The sequence below is a fragment of the Ochlerotatus camptorhynchus genome, unplaced genomic scaffold (assembly GCF_037179485.1).
Source record: "Ochlerotatus camptorhynchus isolate MF236.1 unplaced genomic scaffold, CSIRO-AGI_Acam_v1.1 ptg000002l, whole genome shotgun sequence".
NCBI classification, from domain to species: Eukaryota; Metazoa; Arthropoda; class Insecta; order Diptera; family Culicidae; genus Ochlerotatus; species Ochlerotatus camptorhynchus.
In genome coordinates, this window is record NW_027040494.1 from 1434339 (window position 1) to 1442734 (window position 8396).

The following is an 8396-nucleotide window of genomic DNA, read 5'->3' on the forward strand; positions in this document are numbered from 1 at the left end:
AGGGGTATATTGTCGAGGGATAGGAAAAGGGGGAGGAGCTTGGGGTAGGGTTTGGTTGTCTCATCAGAGCGATGTCACCAGTATGAACGGTAGTGTGGTTCTAGATTCGTCTGGAGTTCGATCGGCTATGGTGACCAGTGGGCAACGATGAGACTCATCGAGATGGGGGACAAGACAACGAAAAACTAATAAACAAAAGACAATCGAATTAAATTCTTATACTAGACATTTGCAGAAACACATAAATCAACTGCATATAGCAGAGATCGCGGCTACCCAACACGTCTCTGATAGGGATATTGGGTTGTCTTCCTTGGGCCTCGAGGGTATTCAAAAGTCGCTCTCTGGCGGCGTCATTATCCGTACATTGCCAAACTGCGTGATGGATGTCGTCGTAACCGTTTCCACACCGACATATGTTGCTGTCCATGAGGTTTATTCTATTGAGATGCGCATCTAGCGAGTAGTGGTTGGACATAAGTCTACTCATCACGCGAATGAAGTCACGACTTAAGCCCAAGCCTTTAAACCACGCTCTTGAAGAAACATTAGGAATAATTGAATGTAACCACCGTCCAAGATTTCCATTGTCTCAATCGGTTTGCCAACTCGAAAGGGTACTCTGACACACTAAATGGTAAAATTCATCGTGTGAAATTTGCCTGTTATAAAATTCGCCTTCCTGCGCGCCCCCCACCTTTGCGAGAGAGTCCGCCATTTCATTGCCTGGGATTGAGCAATGTGAAGGGACCACTACAAAGGTAATTATATATGATCTTTCGACCAGTACACTCATCTGCTCCCTTACCTTTGAAAGGAAATAAGATGAGTGCCTACTTGGTTTCATCGACCGAATAGCCTCAATCGAACTGAGACTATCCGAGAAGATGAAGTAATGGTCTGCGGGTATGTTGGAAAACATCCCCAATGCGAAGTTGATTGCTGCCAGCTCAGCAACAAAAACGGAACAAGGTTCCTGGAGTTTGCGGAAGGCGCTAGAGTTTTCATTGAAGACACTGAAGCCAGTGGATCCATTGAGACGTGGCCCGTCTGTAAAATATCTTTTCACGCAATTGACGTGTTGGTACTTTTCAGTAAAAATACGCGGGATAATAATATGTCGAAGTTGATCTGGAATCCCATGAATCACTTGTTTCATGGACAGATCATATTCAATTGAAGAACTGCGATTGGTGAAGTGAGCACGGTCTGGAGTATAACAAGGAAGAGACATATCCGAGGATATGTAGTGGTGGTAAATTCTCATAAATCGAGTATGTGTGCTCAGCTGAAAAATTTCTTCAAAATTTGCAATTATAAGTGTGTTTGTCACTCCGCATTTGATTAGTATTCTGAGGGAGAGCTCCCAGAAACGGTTCTGGAGGGGTGTTACTCCTGCCAGAACCTCGAGACTCGTGTTATGCGTTGAGTGCATACAGCGAAGAGCAATACGCAGACAACGATATTGAATTCGTTCCAATTTTATTAGGAGACATTTTCTTGCCGAGAGAAAGCAGAAAGAGCCGTACTCTAGAACAGAGAGATTTTTTTGTTTTATAAAGCTCCCTTCTTCTTCTTCTTCATTCTTTTATTTAACGTCGGTCTCTGTTCCGCAAAACCGACGGACATCGATTGCAATCCATTGACGGCAATCGAATGTGCAGGAAGGCAGCTTCCACACCTGCGTAGGATATCGCACCCATTCAAACACACATGGGCCGGGACCAACGGCTTTACTTCCCTTCCGAAGGATACCGTGACCAGAGATTTTTATGCCTCAGAAAAATCCCACCGACCTCGGCTGGGATTGAACCCAGACCCATTGGGGTGTGAGAAAGCAGTCACGCTTACCACTACACCACCGGCGCCGGCAATATAAAGCTCCCGGATGAGCACCCCAACATGTGTCGCAAATTAAACGGAGAAAGTTGATCCTTTGTTGACGTTTTTGCTTCAAATGCACAGCAAAAAATAAATTTTAATATTACAACCAAGAGGATGCACTTCAATCATGTCAAAAATCTTACGTAATTTTTATGGCCACAACAATAAACAAATGCATTAAAAACAGCGTAATGTCAGTTCATGCACTGTATTAATGATAATTTTGTCCTTTTTAGCAAGTAATATTACACCATATTTTCGACACGATTGAAGCAACAATCAATATGAAACTATCGATTTTAAATTGGCTTACTACTTGACTAGCCTATTGTTCCCAAGCAAATCAATTAACGTACCCCATTCTAGTCAAAATTCTAGTACTACACAATGTTTGTTTTGATCCGCTATGAAAGTTTGACAGATAAAATAAGGGGTTAGTGGATTTTCCTATGTTTCGAGGGGTGAATCGATTAGCTTGGGACCGAAGAGAGTACCAGAGCTGAGACAAAAAGTTGAGCACGTTTCTTCGGGACCTTCTAGTCTTAGAGTTACCTCTATGATTAAAGTGCATCCACTTTTATGTGATATTAAAATTATTTTTTGCTGTGTACGTAATATGGGTATTCCAAGTGCACTTTGAATCAAACCTGACCCCAAGGTACTTGAAAGACAATGATTTAGTAATGTTTCTGCCCAAAAGATTAAGATGCATTTGGGCTGGGTACCGCTTTCGAGTAAACACTACCAGTTCAGTTTTCTGCGGCAAGAATTCGATCCCTAGATTCCTAGCCCAAGAAGACAAGTTATCTAAAAAAAACTTTGCAATGGTCCTTGCAAGTCCATGGCATATGGACCTCTTACGGAAACCACACCGTCATCTGCAAGTTGTCTTAGCTTGCATTTTTCTGCCAAACAGTTGTTGATATCTTTGACATAAAAGTTATAAAGAAGAGGGCTGAGACATGAGCCTTGGGGCAGGCCCATATAGCTAATTCTGGAAGTTGTCAGTTGTCCAAGAGAAAAGTTCATTTGCTTTTCTGACAACAAATTGTACAAGTAATTATTTAAAATTCCAGAAAGTCCACATCTGTGCAGATTGTCTGACAGAATTTCAATGGAAACTGAATCAAAAGCCCCCTTAATGTCCAAGAATACTGAAGCCAATTGCTTCTTGTGCGCAAAGGCCAGTTGTATGTCTGTGGAAAGCAGCGCTAGACAATCGTTTGTTCCTATGCTCTTACGGAACCCAAACTGTGTATTTGATAGCAAGTTATTTGATTCGACCCAGTGATCGAGTCTCCGAAGGATCATTTTCTCCAACAATTTCCTAATGCACAAAAGCATCGCAATCGGGCGGTATGAGTTATGGTCAGACCACAGACAAACAGACGTAACTCTTTGAAAAACTGCTTCTTGAAAACATAGTATCTCAAAACATATAACCTCAGTAACGACATCTCTCTGGCTTCTCGCGGAAAACAAGCTTGCTCGCTAACTCGTAAACAATATTGCATAAAAGTTCTATAGAATATATAGAAACGTCAAAGTGATCCGATGCCAGCGCTGTGGCGAGTAGTTCGCGGAACTGATAATATTCAAATCAACCGTTAAATGCATGAACGAAGATACACAATGAAGAGTTACGTCTGTTTGTCTGTGGTCAGACGCTGGTTTGCCAGGTTTTCGAATGGCTATTACTTTGACCTGTCTCCATTCAGGCGGTTTAATGTTTTTTTCTAGTAAGGAATTGAATAAGTCTAGCAAGCGTCTTTTTGCGATGTCTGGGAGATTTTTCAGAAGATTGAATTTAATCATATCGCTTCCCGGTGAGGAGTTGTTCGATGAAAGAAGAGCCATTGAGAAATCCAGCATTGTGAATGGTCTATCCAGAGAGCTGCCGCTCGGAGACGCTTCTCTAAGAATGTGTTGTGCTGGAACTGAGTCCGGACTGACCTTTTTAGCGAAATCGAATATCCATCGGTTGGAGTATTCTTCACTCTCATTGAAAGATTAGCGGTTACGCATGTTGCGAGCCACCCTCCACAAGGTGTTCATTGAGGTTTCTCGTGAGAGTCCCTCGACGAAATTGCGCCAATAGCCGCGTTTCTTTTCTTTGACTACTTGTTTCAGCTTTGTCTCAAGCTTTGAATATTCCTCTAAATATGTGGAAGTTTTGTGTCTACGAAAAGCTTTGAAAGTATCAGATTTTTCTACATACAATTTTGTGCATTCTTCGTCGCATCCAGGTGTGGCTGGTCTCCTTTTGAAGGGTGCACTTGGAACTTTTCTTTTTTGTGCTTCCAGTGAGCTTTTGTAAACCAAATCGGCTAGGAATCGATATTCTTCCAATGGTGGAAGCGCATCTATGGATTCGACACCGATTGTCACCGCCGTTGCATATTTCTGCCAGTCGATGTTCCTTGTAAGATCAAATGGAACCCGAGATGGTTCTGCAGAGTGAGGGCCACACTTAATTGAAATGATGATTGGCAAATGATCGTTACCATGGGGATCATTGATAACCTTCCACAGACAATCCAATGATAGCGATCTTGAACACAAAGATAAGTCGAGTCGGCTTTCTCGAGCCGGAGGTTTTGCTATACGTGTCGCTTCACCAGTGTTGAAAATAGTCAAGTTGAAATCGTCACATAAATCGTAAAAAATAGCCGCTCTATTGTCATCATATAGATCGCCCCACCCAGTACCATGGGAGTTCAGAATTAATACTGGGGATGGAAGAATCGAAACTAGATTCCAGAGTTGACTACGGCTAATGGAGGTTCTTGGTGGAACATAAACTGAAGCTATGCAAAGATGTTTGTTCTTCACATTTATTTGGCAAGCGACGATTTCGACACCTGATAGAGCAGGAAGGGACATTTTGTAGAAAGGGTAGCACTTTTTGATCCCTAAAAGTACTCCTCCATAAGAATCGTCTCTATCCAGGCGAATAATGTTAAAATCGTGGAAGTTGAGTTCTTTATCGGAAGAAAGCCATGTTTCACAGAGAGCAAATATATCACAATCAGAATTGTGAAGTAAAACGGGTCTAGTTTAGGCACTAGACTACGGCAGTTCCACTGTAGCAGTGATCATATCTTCAACCTCGTTCGACGAATTATCCATCGAAAGATATTTTTGATGCAAGGAGGGGCCATGAAACAGTCAATTGCTTAAAGGCCTGTTCATAAACTACGTAGACAGTTTTTTTTGGGATTCTTGCCCCCCCCCCTCCCCCTGCGTCGACAATTGTCCATACAAAAAAAAATTAAAATTTGTATGGGCCGTGGATAATTGTCAACCCCCCCCCCCCCCTAAACTGTCTACGTAGTTTATGGACAGCCCCTAAGATATGATTATAGTGTTGGAAGCAAGGCAGAAACTAAGTTTCTAAGAGGGTCCACTATGCATTGATGCGACAATACTAATAAAATGCACAGTCCTTTGCCTAGCTCGCTCTATGGGTGAGAACTTTGAGGTATTTCGAAATTGTTTTAAATATATTGATTTTGAATAAATTATGATCCGAGAAATTTGTTTTTAGTTTCTGTACTAAGTACAATCTTCATGACTGTGAGATTTAATAAAAATTTCAAAATCAGCAGTCAGATTTGTTAGATTATTAAACACAAAAATTGTATAGGGCATAAATAACTTCTATGATATGGTAATAAGAGTATTCCAAACTTTTAAAACGTTTCAAGATTCAAATGTCACACCTTGAAAGATTTCCAATATTCCAGATTTGAAAATACACATCAAAATAATGGATCTGTGGATTATTTCGAAGTCTTTGGGCTTGAAAAAAATATACATGATTAAATGCCTCAATGACATAACATCAAGAATTTGCAATTCGTGATTCAATAAGTTGGAAAAGTCCATTAATGGTTGCTTTACAGTACTTTTATTAAAACTTCAAAGTTACAGCATTAGATGGTTACATTTCTCCAATTCGAACGAAATCTCGAACCTTCCCGCATAAAAGCGAACCATCACATGACCTTACCGATAATGGTTATAAATTGTTTATAATCCCTGCTAAACTTCAACTGAAATGGTTATGGAACTTTACATGAACGTTTGTGTGATAAAGTTTTAACCTTATGTATTATGGTTTTTTGGAAGCGGACCTTACAAATAATGGGTTGTTAAGAACCATTACCATTCCAAATTCTTGTTTTCTCCATACATTTTCGGAAAGAGAACTATATTAAAACGTTTTTACTTATGGTTTGAGAACATTCATGGTTATGGTTATGATAGTCAGTAAGGTCCATTAATGGTTTTGTATTATCACTCAACTTTACGTGAAATATATCGTGAATTGGTAATCAAAAATTTACAGGCAACCAATTCGCGATATATTCCACATAAAGTTGATCGATGTTACAAAACAATTCATGGACCTTACTGGTTACCATAACCATTACCATTAATGTTCTCAAACCATAAGTTAAAAGGTTTTAGTATAGTTTTCTTTCCGAAAATGTATGGAGAAAACAAGAATTTTGAATGGTAATGGTTCTTAACAACCCATTATTTGTAAGGTCCACTTCCAAAAAACTTTAATACTTAAGGTTAAAACTTTATCATTAAACGTTCATGTAAAGTTCCATAACCATTTCAGTTGAAGTTTAGCAGGGATTATAAACAATTTATAACCATTTTAAGTAAGGTAAATTTATGGTTCGCGCTTATGCGGGTTCCTCTTGATGGAGCTAATCAGCGCCCGCACAGTGGAAACGGACACGGATTGGCCTTTCAATGTCATTTAAATGCGTTAGGCTAAGTTTAGAATCCGTAGACCGAGTTTGGCGTCACGAAGCTGTTAGACTTTTAGACAATATCTCAAAGATTGGTTTCTCTTTATCAAGTCTTACGGTACGTACGGAAAAGTAAATAAATTTGGAAGCCATCAGTAATAATAACATTCCGTTTAGTGCTAAACTGCGCTAGATTAAGAAAGACTAAGTGCGGGTGGTGCTTAATAGGCCGGAAATGGGGTGGTTTAACCCAAGATAAATTTGACTTGAAAAAAAAAAGATGCTGTGGCTACGGATATCTTTCGACTTAAACAATTGAGATCTTATATGAATATCCCAAAGATGGATGATTAACAGAAATATTCGAAATGCTGGAATTTTTAACATTGCTAATTTAAATTAAATCAAATGCCTGAGACCACTAGCGTGCACAGGAATCTTGTTAAGGAGGGGCATTTTTTTTCTATGGTGCATTTAATCTGGGGATGGGGAGTACTCCAAATTGCGTGGGAGATGGTGCTGTCCACTTTTTCTCTACGGTTTAATTTAGCTAATTTTATTTATTTTTTGATCCGGTGGTGGTTCATCTTTTTCAATGCAAACTGCTCTCAATGGAAATTGGCAATTTAATCCCATCGACGATGTCGATAATGAACCGTCCACTAGTCGGTGTGACAGAAAATGATTGCGAACATTCAACATGTTTTAAAGATGATATAAAGGACAAACCCGAATTTATTGCTACTTTTTAACCACGGTAACACATGTTTTGAAATTTTCAGAGAAGATTCATATACGATTTTTTAGTAAGACAACAATAGACCAAGGTTCAATGGTAAACTAATATACACTTTTTAATTAGGGAATCCAAAAGATGTCTTTAAACTTTGTACAGTTGCGAAAAAGTCCAGCCTCAGAATTCCTTTAGGTTTCTTTAAAAATTTTTAGAACTCCATGAGCTCTTTTGAAATTCTTCTCAGAAGTCTTCTGAAATTATTTTTAGAACTCTTCAAAACTTTTACTCAGAACACCTTGGAACTGAAGTTCCCTTAGAGTTTCAGAAGAATCTCCTCAAAACAAAAATATTCCCGGAATGAGCCAAAAATTATCGGTACTCCCTTGAAATTTTCCTCAAAATCCCTTTGGAATTTCACTCAAAATTCAAATTTCTCTGTATTCTTTTCGGAATGATCTTGGAACTATTTGCAGGATTCACTAGAAATTATACGCAGAATTTTCTAGGAATACTCCCCAGAAATCCTTTGGAGCTGTCCTCAGAATTCAATATCTTTGAGGTTCTTCTCGGATTTTTTTTTTTTAGAACTTTCCTAAGAGCTCATTTGAAATTCTTCTCAGAAGTCCACTGGAATTATATTTACAACTCTTAACGATTTTTTCTCAAAACACCTTGGAACTGAATGGGCTAGAAATTATCCCTGGAATTCCCTTGAAATTTGGCTTAAAATCCCTTTTGAATTTCACTCAAAATTTGACTTTGTCGGAACTATCTTATCCCCACCTTGCCCCACCCTGTGCACGCCAGTGCCTGAGACATCTTAGAAAATCCATGCTGAGGTTGTTACATCATAAAGACCCGGCCCGCCTTTGGCCACCACTGCTCTAGGGCACTGGATTTTTTTTTTAAGATCTGAGATTTAAAAACAATTTTGAAAATCATTCACATTTAAAATTGCAGACTTGAAGATTTGTTTTTCAAGTCTTCCAGACAATGAATGATTTTTC